At 35.4% G+C, this 20806-nt stretch overlaps 1 protein-coding gene across 6 annotated transcripts in view; it reads left to right on the top strand.

The window, feature by feature from the left end:
* The window catches only part of SCAF8 (SR-related CTD associated factor 8), a 252202-nt gene extending 232373 nt beyond the window's left edge, over positions 1-19829 (top strand). For 2 of the 6 annotated variants that reach the window (XR_012489160.1, XR_012489159.1), the window contains 3 exons: positions 6606-6689; positions 6801-6908; positions 18168-19829. The gene's annotated coding sequence lies outside the window, so the exon portion shown is untranslated. Of the gene's footprint in view, positions 1-6605; positions 6690-6800; positions 6909-13813 lie in introns of all 6 variants that reach the window. The other 4 variants (XR_012489163.1, XR_012489162.1, XR_012489161.1 and 1 more) reach the window with 3 other exon arrangements.
* The last annotated feature ends 977 nt before the right edge of the window (positions 19830-20806 follow it).

Raw genomic sequence — 20806 nt, 5'->3', positions numbered from 1 at the left:
GGTTATACACATCATGCCCTTTGGGTTACCCATAATTTCGATTCCTTTGAGACTATAACGCTATAACCTACAACCATGTAGCATCATCAGAATGTAGATATTAAGAATCTGAGAAAAGCATTTCTAGTAGACCTGAGATGGGAGAGGAACAGAGGAGTTAAGAAGATGCAACATGATAAGGGAGGCAAAACAACCAGTTTAGAAAACTTTGAAAATGTTTAACTGTAAAGGGAACAGTAGATATAATGTAGCAGTCAGATGGGTGGATATGGCTTGGGAAAACAATATTAGGATTAGAGTGATATATGCCTTTTTTAGAAGTAGATTGAAAGAATCCAGTAATGACACAGAGAGATAGAAACAGAAAGAAAGGGGGGAGAGATGGAAGAGGGAAAGAGAGAGAGAAGATATGTTTCTGAAAGAATGACAATCAGAGAAAGGTGCTAAAGGAGTTGAGAGGAAGGAATCATAAGTACAAACAGAAGAATCAGCTTTAATGAAAAAGTAGGGACTGACTAGAGAAAAAGAGAAGAGAGTAAATGATGGTGCAGAGAAATTTTAAGAAATGGAGGAAAAGAGCTGTTATCTTTTCTTCTTCTTAAAGAAGGAGAAGGTCAGTTTATCTATCATGAATTCCAAGGATTGGGATGTGATTGGAAAAGAGAGTAAATAATTTTTAAAAGTTACTATGGAGATAGTAATAAGGATTGAGCAAAAGGGATCAATAGAAGGATTGTTAGACAGCGTCAAGGCCCCAGCTGAGGTTATGGACCATAAATTTAAAAATAGATAAAAGCAATTCAATTTTGTGAGGAGCAAAAGTGTGAGAATCAGATGGCAAAGGTTACATAGGGAAGAAGATTCATCAATTGGGAATGACAGAAAGTTGAGAAAGTGGGACAAGTTGGGATTATAGTAAAGTGGCTTTTGAAATAGAAAAGTGACAAACCATGGGGCTAAGGCTGACTATAGAAGATTGGGAAGGCAAAATTGGGGACATGAACTTTGAGAATATTGACAGGTCATGGACTAGAGGTTATGATGAAGACAAACTGGGTATAATGTAAATCAATCTGTCAACAAATATTTATTAATTGCTTTCTATATGCAAATGCTATGTTAAGTATTAGGGATACCCTTTCCCAAAATGAAACAATTCCTGATCTCTGATCAGAATCTCTGATCCCTGCTTGCTTACAATTGGGGGAAATAATACATTCACAAATAAAAATATAGGGGAAATACAATTATATACAGTATTTAGGGAAGGAAGGTGCTTGTATCTAGATATCAGGAAAGGCTTCATGTAGGAGTGCTTGAATTATATCTTAAAGGAAGTAAAGATTCTGTGAAGTGGAGGTGAAAAGAAAGTAACATTACAGGATAGGGGAATGACTAGTACAAAGATCCAGATACCAAAGATGAAGTCCCATGAATAAGGAACAGAGGCAAGATCAGTTTAACTAGATTAACTATCTAATGATACTAGAAAGAAAGGCTTGAGCCAAATCACAAAAGTTATTAAAAACCTAAAACAAAGTTAATATTTTATTCGAGAGGATAATAAAAGCATTCTCCTTTTGAACTTTCTCTTTTTCTCAATATAGCTTAAAAAAACTACAACTTTTTGTAATTATTAACTTTTCTTGACACTTCATTCTGGAACTCTGCTCTCTTGACTTAGAGAACTGTATCACACTTTTGTTTCCATTTGTCCTTCATTATTTAATCTTGCTTTCATCTTTAGTGCCCATTTTTAAGAAAAATCTAATTTACTTGATGGATTGCTTTGTGCACTCCCATTAGTTACTTTAGACAACTCTTCATTTTCTTGCTCATTTGAACTATTTCTTTTTTGAGACAGACTGGACTGACTTTACCTTTCCAAACTTAGTTGTGCTGGTCCTTTCATAAGCAGACAGTCTAAGGCTGGGGTTGTATTTAAACCTTTCCAGCATGGTAGAACTTAAAATTTATACTCCATTTGTATAGCTTTCCAGAACCCAGGGTTGCCTCTTTTCCATGTTTCCTCAACAGAGTAAGACTTAGGTGGAGACCTAAGTTAGACCTGTTAGCCTGAGTATCATTAGATTCAGTTAACTGTGTTGGACATAGAAAGTGTTTGCTGAGCCTGTCACCTCTGTGGAGTGGGATATAGGTGTAATTAAAAATAAATCTCAAAATGTTGAATACTGCAAAATTTGAATCAACAACTTCTCACTAAAACCAATGTATTATTCCCTGGAAACTAGAAATATGAACAGGATCCTAAGTCATTACATTATCTCATCTTCAGCCTTTGGCATTTGTGTATAATTGATCTTAGTAGATAACTTATTTCTGTGTACAATCACTACCAAAGTCCTGTTTTAATGCTTTATTATGGCATAGAGGTTCTTCAAGGTCATACTAGCAGAGAATGAGCTCTAGTGGGTCCTTACAATATGGAAAGCTTTTACATATGGCTTGGCAATGGATTGACTGGCTGTGTGTCTGCTGCCAGAGAACCAACCCATCTTTAGTTCAGAAAAAGTCATCCTTCACTTAAAGTTGAGTCCTACATATGCAAAACATATATGTGTGTGTGTGTGTGTGTGTGTGTGTGTGTGTGTAAATTTTTATCATACATAATGATGAACAAGTACAAAATCATCAGTATTTTTGGCCAGAGGATCTTTCAAAGTCTGCCTTGGAAGAGATCTCAGAGATCATCATCATCCTAATAGCTGATATTTACATAATGCTTTAAGGTTTGCAGAGTTCTATACAAACATTAAATCATTTGATCCTTCAAGATCCCTGTAAAATATTCTAATTTACTGATAAAGAAACTGAGGCTGAGAGGAAGTGACTTTCCTAGGGTCACATAGCTAGAATCTGAAGCAGAATCCAAACTCAGATTTTCTTATCTTGAAATCCAGGGCTTTGTCCACTATGGTATATAACTGTTTCTGCAAAAGTCTGTTGTTTTCTAGATGGGGCAGTTAAGTGACCCAGTGGATAGAGTGCTGGGCCTGAAGTTAGTAAGATCCGAGTTAAAATTTGGCCACAGACATTACCTATCTGTGTAACCCTGTGCAAGTCATTTAATCCTATTGCCACTTAATCCTATTTGCCTTAGTTTCCTTATCTATAAAATGAGCTAGAGAAGGAAATGGCAAACCACTCCAATGTCTTCGCCAAGAAAACTTTAAATGGAATCATGAAAATTTGGATACAGCTGAAACAATTGAACAACAACAAAAACAAATCTGATCAGTCTGCATCTGATTTTTCCATTTAAACATTTTAAAATGGTTTTATTTATGCTTTCTTTTTCTCTCACAAACATTTCCCAATATGCCCTTCTGTCCTATTGAATACTCCTTATAACAGAAAAAAAAGTGAAATCAGCCAACACATACCATACTAAACAGTATATAGACAATGTTCTGCATCCAAAGTCCTCTAATTCTGTACCAGTAAGAGGGAAATGTGTTCCAGAATCTGATGTTCAGGGATAAAAATGGTCACTACAATTAATTAAAATCTGGCTGCTTTCAGATTTGTTTAAATTTTTATAATTATCATCATTGTGTATATTGGTCTACTAATTCTGTTTATGTTATTGAGCATCGATTTACATACAAATTCTCTGGATCTCTTGTCTTTATCATCTAGATACAATAATATTCCATCACATTCATATACCACAATTTGTTTAGTTCTTCCTCCATTAATAGATGCCTACTTTATTTCCAGCCATTTTACTACCTCAGAAAGTGCTAACCTGGATATTTTGAGATACATGAGACTTGTCTTTGTCAACTTTGATCTCTTAGAGTATTACTGAAGCCAAGAGCATGAAAAATTCAGTGATTTTACTTGTATATTTCTACCTTGTTTTACAGAATGTTTGCAACAATTCACAGCTCCACCAGCAATGTATTAGTGTGACTGATTTCCCAGTCTCTCCAACACTGAATGCTTCCATGTTTTAACACCTTTGCGAATTTGATAGATGTGAGGTGAAAACCTGGAGTAGTTTTAATTTGTATTTCTCTTGTTAATATTCAATTGGTTTTTTACATAATTTCCCATAGTTTTTTACTCTTTTTTTTTTTGAAAACTATTTGTCCATATCTTTTGAACACTTAGCTATTAGACACAACTACTAATCTTACATATTTGTGTCAACTCCCTATATGTGTTGGATGTGAATTTTTTCATATATAATTGATGCAAAGATTTGTCCAATAGCATATGTTTTCTAATTAGTAGAGTTTTTATTATTTTGTTTTATGTGAAATACCTTAAAATTTTGTGTAATTACGAGTGTCTCATTTATGTTTTATGATCTCTCTTACTTCATTAAGAATTTTTCACCTCACCTCAATTGTGAAAGATACCTAATTCCATTTTCTCTTTTTTTGAATGTGACTTCTATTTTCATCTCACTAGAGCTTACTGTGATACATAAAATAAAATGATTATTTAAATCTAATTGTGGGAAAGTTATTTTCCCATCTTCCCAGAAATTCTTGTCAAATAGTGTGCTTTCCCCTATTGACAGACAGTATTCCTGGTTTTGCTCAAATTGGGCTACTGTGTTTTATTGCTTCTATAACTTGCTTGCCTAGTTGTTCCACTGAGTTCCTTTTATGCTTTTTTAGACACCTGACAGTTAAGACAATAATATAATTTCAGATCTGAAAATGCATCCTTCATTAATTCCTTTTTAAAATCAGTCCCCAAAACTGTAGAACTTTTGTTCCTCTACTTGGAGGAACTAAATATACATTTGGATATTTATTGTTATTATATATAATTCTATAAAATACTGATGGAGGTCTATAAGATGTGCTTCTCCCACTTTGGTTCCTAACACCTCTCATTTGGTGACATGAAATCTAAGTACTCTCTGTATTACCTTGCTTAACTCACACTGCCAAGTCTAGGTTTCCAGAAAGGTATCACCAGCACCATGTTATTATACTCAAATTTTTTCAGGAACCTGGGATAACCCCTTATTCAACACATTAGCTCTTGAGCACCCAGTTAATGTACTTCTAGTTATACAAGTAGCCATTAACGATAATGACACTTTTAGATCTTAAATATAAATATTTACTTAATAATTAGACAAGAAAAATAATATCTTGGGTCCTCATATTTATTTGTAATAACAATTTCATCACAATTGACACACAAATCTGGGTCACACTGTTTTACCAATATATATAGTATCATGGTAGATTGGACACATACCCCATGTTGGCATAGTTGGTCAGGAAATCCCATACACTCAAGGTCCCTCATGACTCTGAAACTATAAACTTTTGCTGTCTTCTTTCTGTCTCAGGAATTGTTCATAAAATTTCCTCAATGAATGTAACTTCTATATTTAACATGCTTCTGTGACTTAAGTTTATCAGTATGTTTTACTAATGCCTTATTGGTAAAGCATCTCAGCTAGACTAATTGGTATTTTGATTCTCTGCTGTTCCTCTGTTCAACTAGACTTACCCATCAATAGCAACTATAATATCACTTTCATCTTGAAACTTAAATTAAAAAAGCCTTCTGTTTATCTGTCTGTCTGTCTGTCTTATCTCTTTCTCTCCCTCTGTTCTCTTTCTCCCCTTCCTCTCTTCTCTCTCCTTTTTTTCTGTTCTGATGCTGGATTATCTCTGATATTAACTAACCCACCGTAGTTTATAATAAATAATAAAATTCTTATATTTTACTTATAATATTTTATTTGTACCATAATTACTCAAGTATTATTGTTCATACCTGTCCAGTATATAATAAATACCTTGTCATTTTTGAAACTTACCAACTGATTGTTTCAGAACTCTCAAACTTAACACCCAGAAACTCTCTCAGAATTTCCATTTCTCTTAGAACTCTGATTAGAGACTTAACTAAATTAAGGGATAGTACATTACAACACTTTGATTCATATAGCAATACATTAATTTAGATGATAGTACTTTTTCCTTGTGGGTTCCAGAGTGAAAATACATTTGGTGTGCTTTCAACACATTTATCATCATCATTTACCTAGATGGAAAAAAATTGGATCTTAAGGTGAAAAGTAACAATTAAATTTGACATCACCTTGTGCCTTCACAAGACGACCATACAGCAAATGAGTCATGAAAATTGTATAGATTTCAGTCATCATTGTGCTGTTTTTCCCTGAATAAATAGGTGTAGTCTTTAAGTTAGAAATACCAGTAGCAATGGATCTCTCTCTTTGTGGATATTATAAGATATATATGTACATATATATTTTCTAGTTTTGAGTTGGGGATATAATGCCATGTTAATTGGCTGATACCATGAAAGGCTAGAGAAGATCTTAAAAAGCCACATAGCAATATATATATATAGGCTAAAGGCTTAATAAAGGACAAACAAATGAATAAATTGTACAGCAAATGTTTGTTTTGACTTGAATGATCTGGATGCTTTGGCCTCACAGCTTTGAATTCCTCATGTAATTATGTAACCTCTTTTTTCACTTTATCCATGTTGATATGAGCCCGTCATTTAATGTTCTATAAAGTAGTATTCCATGTGTGAGTAATCTAATAAGCCTTTGACTTGTTCTCTTCTAGGTCTATATGAGTCAGGAGATAATGGAGCAGTCTAGCAGAATATGGAGCCTGTCATCTTCAGCTAACCAGTTTAAGTGGAGAAAGGTCAGTGATGAACTAAAGTGTGTTTTTAAAATGTTTATTGGTAGCACTTGTAATTTCATTAGGGAAACCCTAAGTGTGTATATGCTGCCCTTCTTCTTCCTCTTCCCCCAGATCAGATCAGCAACTCAACTCTAATTTTTAGACTTAGTGAATTGCATGGAACACCTTGAGGGAAAGTGATTTTCCTGCCCATGGGCATAAAACTACAGTGTATCAGAGGTAAGACTTTGAATTCAGGCCTTCAATCTACATTTAAAAAGATCTTCTATGTTCTGATTTATATATGTTATCTTTCTCATTAAACTATACACTTCTTGAGCGTATGGACCATTTTTGCTCTATATCTCTTATATCACTTAGATTGGTGCTTGGTGCAAAGTAATTGATCCATAAATGCTTGCTGATTAGTTGGCTGGTTTATTGACTGCTGAGTCTAAATCTGGGTTTATATACACAGTACTATCTTTCAGTAAAATAGATAGATTTTTGTATCCTTTTTTTCATGAATAACAACTCATGACTAGTTTTTCACAGAAAGTACAGCGTTCAAGAATTAGTCGCCAATTTTGTACCCTCTAAATATCCGAGGATTAGGCTCCCAAACTACCAAGGATAACAGTGAAATTCTATAGTAGAATGCTATCGTGGAAGTGATGTCCCACCCTTGCCTCTAGGATTAGGTTTGCAATATGATTCATAGAATTCCAAATTAGAAACTAGGACCTGAGAGGTCATCTAATATAATTCCTCATTTTACAGATGAAGAAACTGAATCTTATGGGGGATAAGTGATTTCCCTAATGTCACAGAAAATCAGAAGTGGGAGGTGAGGAGGAGCTTATGTAATCTGAGGCTCCACAGCCCTCAGCAATAATGGCAATAGGAACAGCAGATCCTGCCAGTATTTGTTTAGTTCTAGATTCAGAGCACCCCAACAAAAATTTCTCTAAAAGGACTTCTCATTCCTTGTTGATTAAAAAAAATAAATATAGATTCACACTCATTCTCTCTCCTACAAAGCAGAAACTCTTTGTTTATGTTATTTGTTTATGTAGTCAGTCAAATCAGTTGAAATAATTTATTAAGTGCTTACATTGTGCCTGCCAGGCACGGTGATAAGCATTAGAGATACAAAGACACTGGCTTTGCCATGAAGGAGCTCACATTCTCATGGGATGAAATGTAAACAATTATGAACATAGAAAACATATACAGTATAAGTGAAAGGTAATCTCAAAGGGTAATCTCCCCATTGGAGTGGGAAATGTGAGATATGAAGTGAATCTCAAAAGAAGCCAAAAAAATAAAAGCTAAAAAATTGAGATGAAAAGGGAGATTATTCCAGGTATGAGATTCAAACAGTGACAAAACATGGAACCAGGGCTGTACTAAAGCCAGCTCTGACCAGCCTGCAAGATTCATTTGTTAAATCTTCAGTATGAGCATTTGCACTTCAGAAATGGCAATTATTACAAATTAAGACTTTATTCTTTGTTTTATTGACTATCTAGACGCAAGAAAGTGTTGATAGTACAGGTCAAATTTTAAAATGTCTTCATATCTCAGAGATGGGATTATTATTAACTGTTAGAGAGACTGGTTGTTAAAACATTTATCAACAACTCCTGTTTACTCTATAAACATTTCTAGAGTTGTACTACAGCTCAGAGAATTAGTCATCACCAGACTGGAAGTTTACTGTATAGGCTGCTGCTGTTGCTTCTGCTGCTGCTGATTGATATTTATGAAGAGCTTTAGGGTCCCAAAGACCATTACATACATTCTCTCATCTGAGTCTCATAGTGCCCCAACATGGAGCTGAGAAATGGAGTGAGGAATAATGTGAGGAATAGCCAGTAGACTAATTGTGTAACTGGTTCTTAGAGTGAGAAGAAAGGAGACAGATAGGATGGGGCCAAGTTTAAAAAGCCAAACAGATGATTTCATATTTGATCCTGGAATTACCAGGGGGCCACTGAAATTTATTGACATGATCAAACATTTACTTTAGCAAAGAGAAAAGACAATTTTTGCCCCTATCTGTTCCCCTTTGGTTGATTTTAGTCACATTAAATAGATACCACTGATGAATTTAAAGAGCTCAACCAGAAGTGTGTGTTGCAAGCCTAACAAAGCTGATGACACTTTGCCAAATTAGCAGAGTTTTCATGTAGGAGTAGGACATCTCTCTTGGGATTTGAATTTGTCTTCTAGGTCACTTTGACTCTGACTTCCCAATGCCTTTCAGGATCTTTTTACCAAGACCTATGCCTGTATTTTTCAGGATTCTTTCTTAGAAGATCATTTTAGAGATAGAAATAGTAGTTATTTATTAATGTTAAAAGCAACTGCTGTCAGGGGGAATTCACCCATTTCCACCAGTGGTAAAGGAAGTGATTATCATCAAGGATTCCAATCCATCAAAACATCATATTGATCTGGATATAGTCTGCACTTCTCTGCTTCCAAATCTGGGTTGAATAAAATTATATACAGGATACAATCTTGCTTTTTCCATTGTGGATTTCATAGTAAGGGGCACTGTCATATCTTGTGGGAAAGGAAAATTCAAAAGATCTCATCCAGGATTACCAAGTATCTATTTTATGTATGTGTGTATGTATATGTGTGTGTGTGTGTGTGTGTGTGTGTGTGTGTGTGTGTGTGTGTGTGTATATATATATATACACACACATATATATATGTATATATATATGTACACATACATATATATATGTCTAGCTATACATATACATACATATGCTGTGTATATATCTGTCATCTATCTCTTTATGCTGTCTTCCCCTTTAGAATAAAAATTTCATGAAAATGTAGATGACTATTTCATTTTTGTCTTTGTGTTTCCAGGTTTTAGCACAGTCCCCAACACATAGTAAGTGCTTAATGAATGTTCTTTGATTAGCAACATGAATGGTGAACATTAAGATAGTGCTAGGCATGGTGACAAACACCCATATACATTCTGAGATTGGGGAGTTCTTGCTCTGGGATTGCTTGCACTCAGGAGTTTTGGAATACAAAAGGGATAAAGCAGATAGGTTATCTTATCTCACTAAATATGCCATTAATATAGTAAGCTCAAGAGACTAGAAAACCAACAGTCTGCTCAAGGAAGGACAAACCAGCCTACGTCTGAAATAGAGGTACTCCGATTTCTGTGCTGATCAGTAATGGAATTGGACCATGAATAGCCATTAAATTCTCTGCTTAGGTAAAATAGGAATAACTAGCCTCAAAAAAAAAAAAAAAAAAAAAAAAAAAAGAGACAAAATATCTTTCTTAGAAGAAAAACTTGAAAACTTTTTGAAAGATATATTTGATTTTCAGAATAAATCTATGCAATTTTTTTCTTTCAAAGAAGTCCCATTTTCAAATCTCACCTATGTTTCATACTGATATAGTACCTAAAATTTTTGTTTGAATTGGTGTGATTTCCAGCAAAAAAAAAAAAAAAAAAAAAAAAAAAAAATCCAGAATTAGATGCTGCTTCTCATAGAACCAAGTTAAGGTACACTGATTGAGAAAAACAATAGAGAAATCACTCACTTTACTTTACTTCAGACTTCTGTGTAAATTTGTCCAATCAGGACTATAAATCAAATTGCTTTCATACAATGCATTCATCTAGGCAGTCTGAGACAAAGCTTCTAATAAAGACTCTGGGCCTTTTCCTTCATCAGGGAACATCAATCACCAGCACCCTTCACCACTACTCAGTTCTTAAAAGAAACATTCAGCTCCCCATGAGCACATCTGACAAGGGCAGTCTCTGCTGGGCTTTTTTTTTTTTTTTTTAAGTGATACACACAGAAACAGTATCAGAGCAGAGAATTCTTAGAGTTTATTCAATACAACTCCATTATTTTAGAGATAAGAGTGTGGAGGCTGATGGAGGCAAAAGGACTTTCTGATGGTCACATGCTTTATTAATGGCAGTATTGCGCTAGAACTCAGCCCTGACTCAGAATGAATTTTATAGAGGAAGGAACACTGAGTCCATCCATATTGACTGGTTGAATGCAAAAAATCGATTGAAGACTAAGCCAGATTTGAAGGAGATTTGGTCTTTGTTTTTTTTGATTGTTTCTAAATATTAAGTGTATATTAATATATACATTAAGTGTTATATTCCTTAAGACAAACTTACTTTTTTTTCCCCTATACTTTTTCAATCAATTTTTCTTTTTTAGTAATTTACCTGAATTTTTACAATGGAGAGTCACTCAAAACACTTTTGATGTTAATGAAAAATTCAATGAAATTTTTGGTGTAACAATAGCTAAGTGGCTGGCTGATCTCACAACATGATTTTTCTCAGGCTTTGCATTTGCCTTCATTGCCTCATGCTTTAAAAATTAGGCTCCAGAGGTGTGATTCACAGTTCCATCTGCACTCTTCCTTTGAAAATACACTTTAAGCCCTTCCTCGTGATGCTTATTTTCTGTACTACCTATAGACAAATGTAACATGGAAAATCTGTCAGATTCCTAGGGGAGGGCCATGGGCAAAATGAAGTCTAGTTCTGTGGAATTTCACAGCCTCTGCTTGTGGCTTGGCACATGTGTAGCTTTATTGTGTTTGGAAAAGAAAAATTCTCTATGGCCTTGAAGCTTGTATTCTTGGATTGTTCCTTCTTCTGTAACTTCCTCTAGTCATAAATGACTGTCCAAGAGTCTAAGATAAAACATGTTTCCCATGCTTGCTGAGAGAATGTAACCCCAGCATTTGATGTTTTATTGCCCAATTGTTAGAACTAGCTACCGAATTTGTACAGGGAAGATTTACTATATGAACAATTGAGGCATATATTTCATGTGTACGGATTTTTATTGTGAGCACACACATTCTTTTTGTTACTACCATGAATTGTAGGTGAGATTAAGGGAATTTTAAACTTGAAGAATAGGACTGATTCTCACTTTTGTGCCAGGAAGCCACTTGTAATTTCTTCACCAGCTGAGGCACACATTGTAAACATACTTCTAGCAGTGTGGCAGTGACTTAGCCATGAACTTTTCCTCAACACACATTTGGTGTAGTAGGCATGAAGAAATAGAAATTTCATAAGGAAACTCTCCCTAATCAATGCAGATAGGCACCTTCCCTGCCACTCATAAAGACTTAGAGAATTGCTTAGAGAACTGTGAGCCGTTAATGGACTTACTTATCTAGGATCAAACAGTCTGTGTAGGGTGTGGTTGTCAAAGATCCTGCCTAGATCAAAGCTTCTTAAAACTATTGTTCACAACCTCATATGGGGTCATGTAACTAAATGTGGGGGTCACAAAATTATGATTTATTATCACCAAATGTTTGATTTGTATACTTGTCTTATATGCCTATATTCCTGGGATCACGTAAAAATTTCTCAGGCAAAAAAAAAAAAAAAAGGTTACCAGTGGGAAAAGTTTAAGAAGCCCTATTCTAGATAATCTGAGACTCATGTCCTCCAGATCTGTCTCTGACTTTTCTCTTGAACAGAACACTGCATAAAGATCTGTTTTCCTCTTCCCCAACACTTACTGTACTACAACATATCTGTAAAATCACCACTCCTCCAGTGAGGAAAGAGAGTTCAGGACTGTTTTTCAGGACTGTTTTCAAAGTTATTTTACTGTGTTAACTTTTTTTTTTTTGTCATTGTCATTTTCTCCAAGTGTGAAGACATCAATTTTCTTTTAGAGCAGGGAGATAGTCTCCTTAGGAAAAGAAACAGCTTCCTTTCCTAGGTCTGTGTTAAGCTGTGCTGTTTCCTCCCCATGTAGAATATAAACTTCTTGAGGACAGGAGTTATTTTATTTCATTTATTTACTTATTTAATTTTAGTGTTTTCAACACCTGGCAAAATGCCTGACACATAACAGGCCCTTTAATAAGTGACTGTTGAATTCAATTGAATTTCTTTTGGGAAAAAGATGCTATTCTATTGAGTTGTTTTTCTAGGAGTGATAATGAATTCTGCCACTTATATCTTCTTGCTCCATATTCTGAGTAGTCAACAAGCACGTTTGCCATGGTTCACAGTCCTATGATGGAATGATTCAATATAACCCAAAAAAATCTTATTAAGTACCCACTTGGTACCATTAATTGTGTTAGACCCTGGATATACAAAGTAAAAATACAATATTTCCTACTCTCAAGGAGCTTCTGTTACACTAGGAGATATATGACATATATACATTGAGAAGTAAATATAAAGAAATTTTAAAATCATTGAAAGAGGCCAAGAGCAATGATAACTGAAGAAATCAGAAAGGACCTTGAATTTTTCAGCAAAGAAAGTCAGGATCCTAGAAGGCTTAGCTGAGGAAAGAGTAAAGTCTGTGGCTGTTGAAGAGCAGAAATATTTGGCTATTTGGGGACTATAAAGCTTCATGTTTTAATCCACAAAACTATCTCCTTATAAAAGGTCATGTGCCCAATGAAAACATCAATACAAGGTTGCATCAAATTCCCCTAAGAGAAAATTCTCACAAAAACTAAATTAAAATATTTTAAAATCAGCAAAATGAATGGATTGTATTTTAAATTTCTTTCTTGTATTCAAGTCAATGAGCCAAATCAACAAGCACTTATGAAGTAATTACTGTGGGCCAAGTACTATTAAGGGCTGGAAATAGAAAGGCACAAAAATGGTCCCTGTCCTGAAAGAGCTAATCATCTAATGGGGGACTGTGCAAATAACTATGTATACACTAAAATATAGGAAGGATAAAATTGGAAACAAAATAAACATTTACTATGTGCCAGGTAGAGTAGCTAGGTGAGTACCACAGTGCATAATGTGCCAGGTCTAGAGTACACAAACACATTTTCCTGAGTTCAAATCCTGCTTCAGACACTTACTAGCTACTGGGCAGATAACTTAACCCTACCTGCCTCAGCTTCCTCATGTATAAAATAAGGTGGAGAAGGAAATGGCAAACCACTACAGAATATTTGTAAAGAAAACCTCAAATGAGGTCATGAAGAGTCGGACACAACTCACCACAGCAAAATACTAAATAAATAAATGTTTCCGGGACTGTGTTATTGTGGGGGGGAGGAGAGTGTAAAGGCAAAAATGCAGTATCTGTCCTCAATGATCTTACATTTATTAGGATCCCTATCCAACACAGCAACATAGAAAGGACCCTGGATTTGAAATCAAGAAGACCTTCCTTCAATTCCCATTTCAGGTACTTTGTAGCTACATGATTCCCTAAGCAAATCTGTTCCTGTCCTGTGCCTCAGTTTCCTCATTTATAAAATGAATTTATGGATGCCATAACCTCTGAGGTTCCATCTTGTTCCAAATTTATGACCCTTCAATTACTTTTATGTCTGTGTACCATGCAGGATGTTAGCACTTGTATAGAACTAAAGTGATGTCGCTTTTTTTTTTTTTTTTTTTTTTTAATTTATTGCCTATTTGAGACAAGGCCTTGAGCACTGACACAGGATCAATTTATTTACCTGAGTCTGTAAACCATTATGATTTTAGGGGGAAAAATATATTAATATTCTGTCAAGCAAGATTCTTAGGTGTCTAAAGTAACAAGTTAAGATTCTCCAAGAAGCTGCCCCTCACTATTTTTAGGCCACCAAAGTAACTTCTAGAAAATGAATGATTTTCACCTGAGGGAGTTAATATAACTTTCAAATGCACCACTGACTCCTGGGGCATCCTTTCTGCTCTGGGAGAATCTGGCTCATTATGTCTGTTCCCTCTTCTTCAGATAATAATACAGTGCAGTTAAATAGCTCCTTTCATCTATGGATCTCACAGGACTTTACAGGCATTAATTAGTTTTCACATGTGACAATAAACTTTTTCACACACTCCTGAAATTGGTAGTTAACAATTTCACACCAGGGCAAAGTCAAAAGACTGGTGCTCTGTCTCCTGAAGGCTGGAAGAGCCAGAAGAAAAATTAGGGGTGAGGGGGTAGGGAGGGAATGCAGTCAGTCTATCTGGTTATGACCTCATGTAACATCAAACATCCAGATGTTCGTTGACAAGGTATTGATAAGCACCTGGGTGCTAGCTGGTTTTCAAAATCTAATTGTATTCAGAATCTTTTCTAAAACAACACGTTTAAATAAGTCCCTGGAAATAAAAGAATCTGTTAGCTTTTCTTTTCAATCTCTCTTTAGGAGAGGACCATAGAGCCAAAATACCATCTAAGTGCTATCTAAGCCTACTCTTTTAGAGTTGAAGAAACTTAGGTTCACAGAGTTTAAGTGACTAAGTTCAAGGTCACATAGGCAGTAAATGTGAGAAGCAAGATTTGAACCCAGATTCCCTAACCCCAAAACCAGGGCTCTTAACTCTATACTATATTGTCTCAAAATCATAGTACATAATTAATGATTTAAGAATTAGGTTAGTCTGACATGATGGAATAAGAAGCATCTTAGTTATTTTCTGTTTCAAGCATGTACATGGAATTACCCTTGACCTCAAGCTATATTCCTTTGTCCCAAATGCTAGTTTACTCTTGTAATCTTTTGACATCACTTGAATAGCTATACATTTTCAGAGAAACTGTGTAAGAAAATCTAGATTTCCCTTGCTTTCCCCACCTTTTCAACAATTTTGACTTAGGTCTAAATCCATTTAACCTGATTCTTCCATTTCCTCACCAATCATTCCTTATTTAATCCTCCAAATTATTAATTCTAGATCATTAGTTTTACTAAAATTGACTTCCACAAGGTCTCCAGTGACCTTTATCTTGTTAAATCCGACATCCTTTCTTTGCTCCTTCTTAAAATTCTCCTTTTGACTTTAATAACACTGCCCTTTCCTAATTTACCTCTTAACTCTCTGCTTCTTCCTTTACTTTTCTTTGGACAACTCCTTTTCTTCCCACTCACTAAATATTCTTTATGACTCAATCTTGGTTCTCTACATTTTCCCTTTTGTACATTTTTTCCCTTGGCAAAATTATCATGTCTCATGATTTTGAGTATAACCTCATGGTGGATAATTCCCTGATCTATAACTACACTCATTCCCATATTCAATTGCCTATTATAAATTTTTACCTGTATATCTTGCCATCACTTCAAAGTTAAGGCATTTAAATTGAACTCACTCTCCCCACAAAATCAAAACCCTGTTCCTCATTCCCTTTCCTTTTTAATGGCATTAATTTCATCCTTGTGAATCTAGTTGACTTGTTTCTGTCATTCAGATCTCATATCCTCTTTTTAACTCCAGAGATGTAGCGTGTTAGAATGGGTAGGGAGACCTAGGCCAAGCCTTGCTTCTGGCACATATTATTTGCCCTTAGATAAGGGACCTCTTCATTCCATTTCCTCCCCAGCCCCAATACATACACACACTTTGGATTTCTTCCTTATGCACCTGGAACCTCTTCATCCTGCAACATTACATCTGCCCTAGAAACTCACATCTCATCAATACCCTCTGACCTTGGAGTACTCAGAGGTGTCTCTGATTGCAGGACAGAGAAGAGAGTTCCTCACAAAACCTCCTTTTAAATAGCATACCCAAGTCATCCACTTCTTTATTTCTTAGCTGGTTACACTCCCTCATGCCAATGGTATATAACTGGTATTTTTTCCTTCCATTTCCCCTTTTTTCTGATTCTTTTTCTGTATTGTCTTATTGTCTGCCCTGATTAGATTATAAGCTCCTTGATGATAAGAACTGTATTTCTTTTTTTTTTTTAATATACATCCACATAACTTAATAGATTACCTAGCACAAAGTAGGTACTTAATAAATATTTATTAACTGAATTAATCTCTCAATTTTTAGTAATTCCCTTAGATAATTAAATTGCTGAGAAATTGCTGACTTGTATTGGTAGGGAATATTTCCTCTTTGGAAGTTCCATATACCAATGAAATTATAAGTCCAATTCCTATCCCTCCTCTCATTCATCATCAACATATAGAAAGTTATTAAGCTGTGTTGATTTTTCCTTGGAATAGTCTTTTGAACCTAGTCTTCCCTTCCTATTCCCACTGTCCTCATCTGAGTTGAGGCCTCCATCCCTTAATGCCTCAAGTAGTGTTAAATGTTTCTTCATGAATCTCCCTACTTCTAACCTTGCTTTCCTTCAAGGCATCCTGTGTACAATCAGCAGAGTACCAATTTTATCATGCTACTTACTGCTCAGAAACCTTCAGTGGCTCCCCATTACCTACAGGAAAAAGTCTAAATTTTCACACCTTACATATGGTATGCAAGGTTGCTGTTCTTGTTCAGCTTACCTCTCCAACTCTACCTTCTAGTACCTCAAGCAACAACTACCTTTTCCAAGGCACTTTTATCATTAAATCCAGACTCTCCTTTGATGTAGTTTAATTCATATTTACTCCATGCTTTCTTCCCCAAACATTTCAGATCACAGTGATGTTTTTCTTCTTGAAATTCCTTTAATTCTCATTGTCTCTACTTATGACTTTTAGCAATCAATCACATGCTACCTTACATTGCCACTTAACTGGGGGCATAGGGGCACAGGAAGTGTGTGTGTGTGTGTGTGTGTGTGTGTGTGTGTGTGTGTGTGTGTGTGAGAGAGAGAGAGAGAGAGAGAGAGAGACAGAGACAGAGACAGAGAGACAAACAGAGACAGAGAGAGAGACAGAGAGAGGGACAGAGGCAGACAGAAAGAGAGACAGAGAGAGAAAGAAAGAGCACATTCAGCTCCAGTCCTGTCCCTTAACACATACCAATCATCTGACTAAAGGGCAAGTTATTTAACCTCATATTGTCCCAAGAAACTCTCATAGGTTATAAATTACAGATGAGATCTGCACTGGTGAATTCTCTGTGCCAGGAAATAATGAAATCACAGAACTTCCCCAATCAATTGTAAGCATCTGAAGGGCAGGGAACACATCTTACACTTATTTTGTAATGCCTTCTATGCACAATATTAAAATCCTGGCTGAACGAATGAGTCAAATTCCCATTCTGACCAAAATGCTAACGATAGCTTGTAGAGATCTGTATCAGTAACTAAAACTTGTTTGTTAGAGAACCTGCATGAGTCCAAGATACATATTTGAACTCTTCAGATTGTAGTTTGCTATTTGACGTTTATCTACAATAAATCAGTGCTTGCTCTTCACAGATTTTAATCATGCTTAGTCTGATTTAATGACCAAACAGAGACATAATTTTAAGGTTATTGGTAACAAACATTTTACCACTAGATCTCCTTCCAAAGCCACTTCCAAGGAGGCAATTGTGTTTCAAACAAGAAATATTTCCTAAAAGTTGGTTATATATTCTCTCCAATGCTTAATAGGAGAAAATTTAGGTGTTGAAGGGAAGGAATGTTTTGGATCTTAACTAATTATCCTAAATTAATGTCAGATTAAAGTAACAGTCTCTAACTCCCCTCAAAGAGTTTAAGATACTCACTTAAGCTGTTCAGATTATATTCTCCTGTTTGACATTATATCCACAGTAAATCAATACTCTCTACACAGATGACTGAACAAGAGTCGTGAGGAAGACCCTAGATGATGAAAGCTTGGAGGAGAATAAGTTAAAAACAAAGAAAAATAGAAAAACTGAAAAACCAGCATTGGAGCCTGAATACCAGCCTTTTCTGCTTATAGCTTAAACTCATAGGCAAATACCTATGAGAGAGGTGAAGACAAAGATGAAGGGAATACAAAGAAGAACTTAAGACATTCAGCTGCTGGAGCTGTACTTTTCCCCAATTGATCCTTCAGCCAGGACTGGACATGATGAGGATGAATTGCTTTTGCAGTCCTCCAACTGAAGTATGAAATCCATGGGCAGCCTGGGCACAAACTACAAAGGAGTTTCTCCACCTCTGTTCTTCTGCATGGTCAAAGAACTGTAATGTTTAATATTTAAACTATATTTTTCCATGTTTACACAGCCTGGCAGCCACTGTAAACATTATAATTATGCTCAGAGTCCAAAAGCCATTTCATAGTAAGTATTTAGAGCACAGTATGGGTCACAGACTTGAAATGCAGTTTTCCAGAAAGAGGCTTCCTCTTGGTATACGCAGTTGAGGGTTACATATATACTAGTCATGTATCATTTTCATAAAGCATGCAATCTACTCTCAGGTGATTTTCAAAGCAAAATATTGTTGCTGCTATCTTAATATTATTTCCAGATTTTACTTTTGAGGATCCTTCTCATTTTTTCCCCCAAAGTGGAGGCAATGTAGTCTCTTGCAATGTAGATATTTTAACAGAAGAAGAGGTAGAGAAGGACATTTATGTGACAGAGTAGAGAGGGTGCAAGACTTGGAGTCAGAAATACCGAATTTAAATCCTGCCTTAGACACTTACTACCTGTGCGACTCTGTGCAAGTTCCCTAATTTATATGTGCCTCAGTATTTTCATCTCTAAAATGTGAATAATTATTGTATCTACCTCAAGGAATTGTTTTGAGTATCAAGTGAATTAACATGTAAAAAGCACTTTTCAAGCATTAAAAGAGTATATAAGTGTTACTATATTATTATTTATAGATTTCTATTATATTTTTACATATAAATCGAGAGAGAAACTGAAGGCTGATGCCCCCAGAAAAGTTTGACAGGAATTATAGACCTAAAGTGTGACTTCAAAGGTTATTTGGCCCAACCTTATTATAAAATAATAGTAGTAATAGGAAGTATTTTTAGGCTTGAAAATCCTTTATCTCTGTTCTCTCATTCAAGGAGGAATGGGTAGATAGAATCACTGACTCCTAGGTGAGGAGAGATATTTGCCCAAGACCACTCCGGCACTATCCAAAGCAGGATTTGGACTCATATACTCCGAATTTCATTATCTCTGAATCTAGAATACCAGAACCTCGGAATCGCTGAATTTGGGATTTTACAGACTCAGTGTGGTTAGCATAAGTATAAATATGTAAAATTATATTAAAAACCTCTAAAGGCAGTATATTATAAAAGAAAAGGCACTGACTTGGAGTTGGCCAATTAGGATTCAAATCCTGACTTCTAGTCACCAATTTGTGTGATCTTAGTATGATGTTAACTCTCTCTGAGCCTCAATTTCCTCATTTTCAAAAAGGTATGTAATAATATTTATATCACTACATCATGGGGTTGCTGTGATGATCAAATGAAATAATAAACACTTCAAAAATGTAAGTTGTTATTATTCCTTTGCAGTTATTTTTATTTTTCCCTTGGGGGTGGGGATGGGGGGGGACTGTTTTTAGGTGCCTTAACTCTGAGGCTCTCAACCTGTGTTTTTATTGGTACAGGAAACTCCTGAATAATCTACCAAAGTAGATTGGCATCTTTCTGTAATTTGTAGTATTGGATCATAACTATTGCTATTATTCATATAACACTTTTAAGTTTATAAAACACTTTATATGTTAGCTCATTTGATCCTCATAACATTGTGAAGTGGGTACAGTTATAAATCTCATCTTACAGATGAGAGAACTGAGACATTTAATTGACTTGCCCAGGGTCATGCAGCCAGTATATATAAGAAGGAGAATTTGAATTCATTTAAGGAAGAAAAAAATTTTTTTTAATTATAAAAGAGCTGGTCTTTATGGGTCTCTCACAGCAAATTAAATTACAAAATTCTCTGAAAAAAATGGAACTTTTTCTAGTTTTGGATTCAATCATAGAACCATAGTCTTGGAAAATTCAACTTTCCCTTTTGTGGCTTCTTTTTCCCACTGTGGCAGCAGAGAAGGGCTGCTGGGATCACTATAGATACCACCAAGGGAAACAGTCAAATGTTGGCTTTCTTGCCCTGCAGGTCTAGTCCAAGGACCAATGTGGAGGATGATCCATGGTGATGGCCAAACCAAGCATTTTCATAACCTGAATCATCAAGTTTTTAGCCTCACTTTATGGGCCCAAATCAGCCATATGAAGGAAATGGATGTCAGTCTGATGTCTATCCATGTCAGTACTATGAAAAGATGATCCTGTGTATGCTAAGCATAATAAAGTATAAACCAAACTCCCATTGTCAATCATCTCATCTCATTTGAATATAATAGAAATTTCTGGTAAGTTTGTGAATATGATCCTCCCTTTACTCCATCACTGTACCTCTTGGCTACTTTACATTTTATTTTTAGAATACTGGTGTAAATCAG

Source organism: Sminthopsis crassicaudata, chromosome 4, assembly GCF_048593235.1.
Source record: "Sminthopsis crassicaudata isolate SCR6 chromosome 4, ASM4859323v1, whole genome shotgun sequence".
Taxonomy (NCBI): domain Eukaryota; kingdom Metazoa; phylum Chordata; class Mammalia; order Dasyuromorphia; family Dasyuridae; genus Sminthopsis; species Sminthopsis crassicaudata.
Note: the sequence above shows the minus strand (reverse complement) of the source record. Positions and strands in the feature narration are given on the sequence as shown.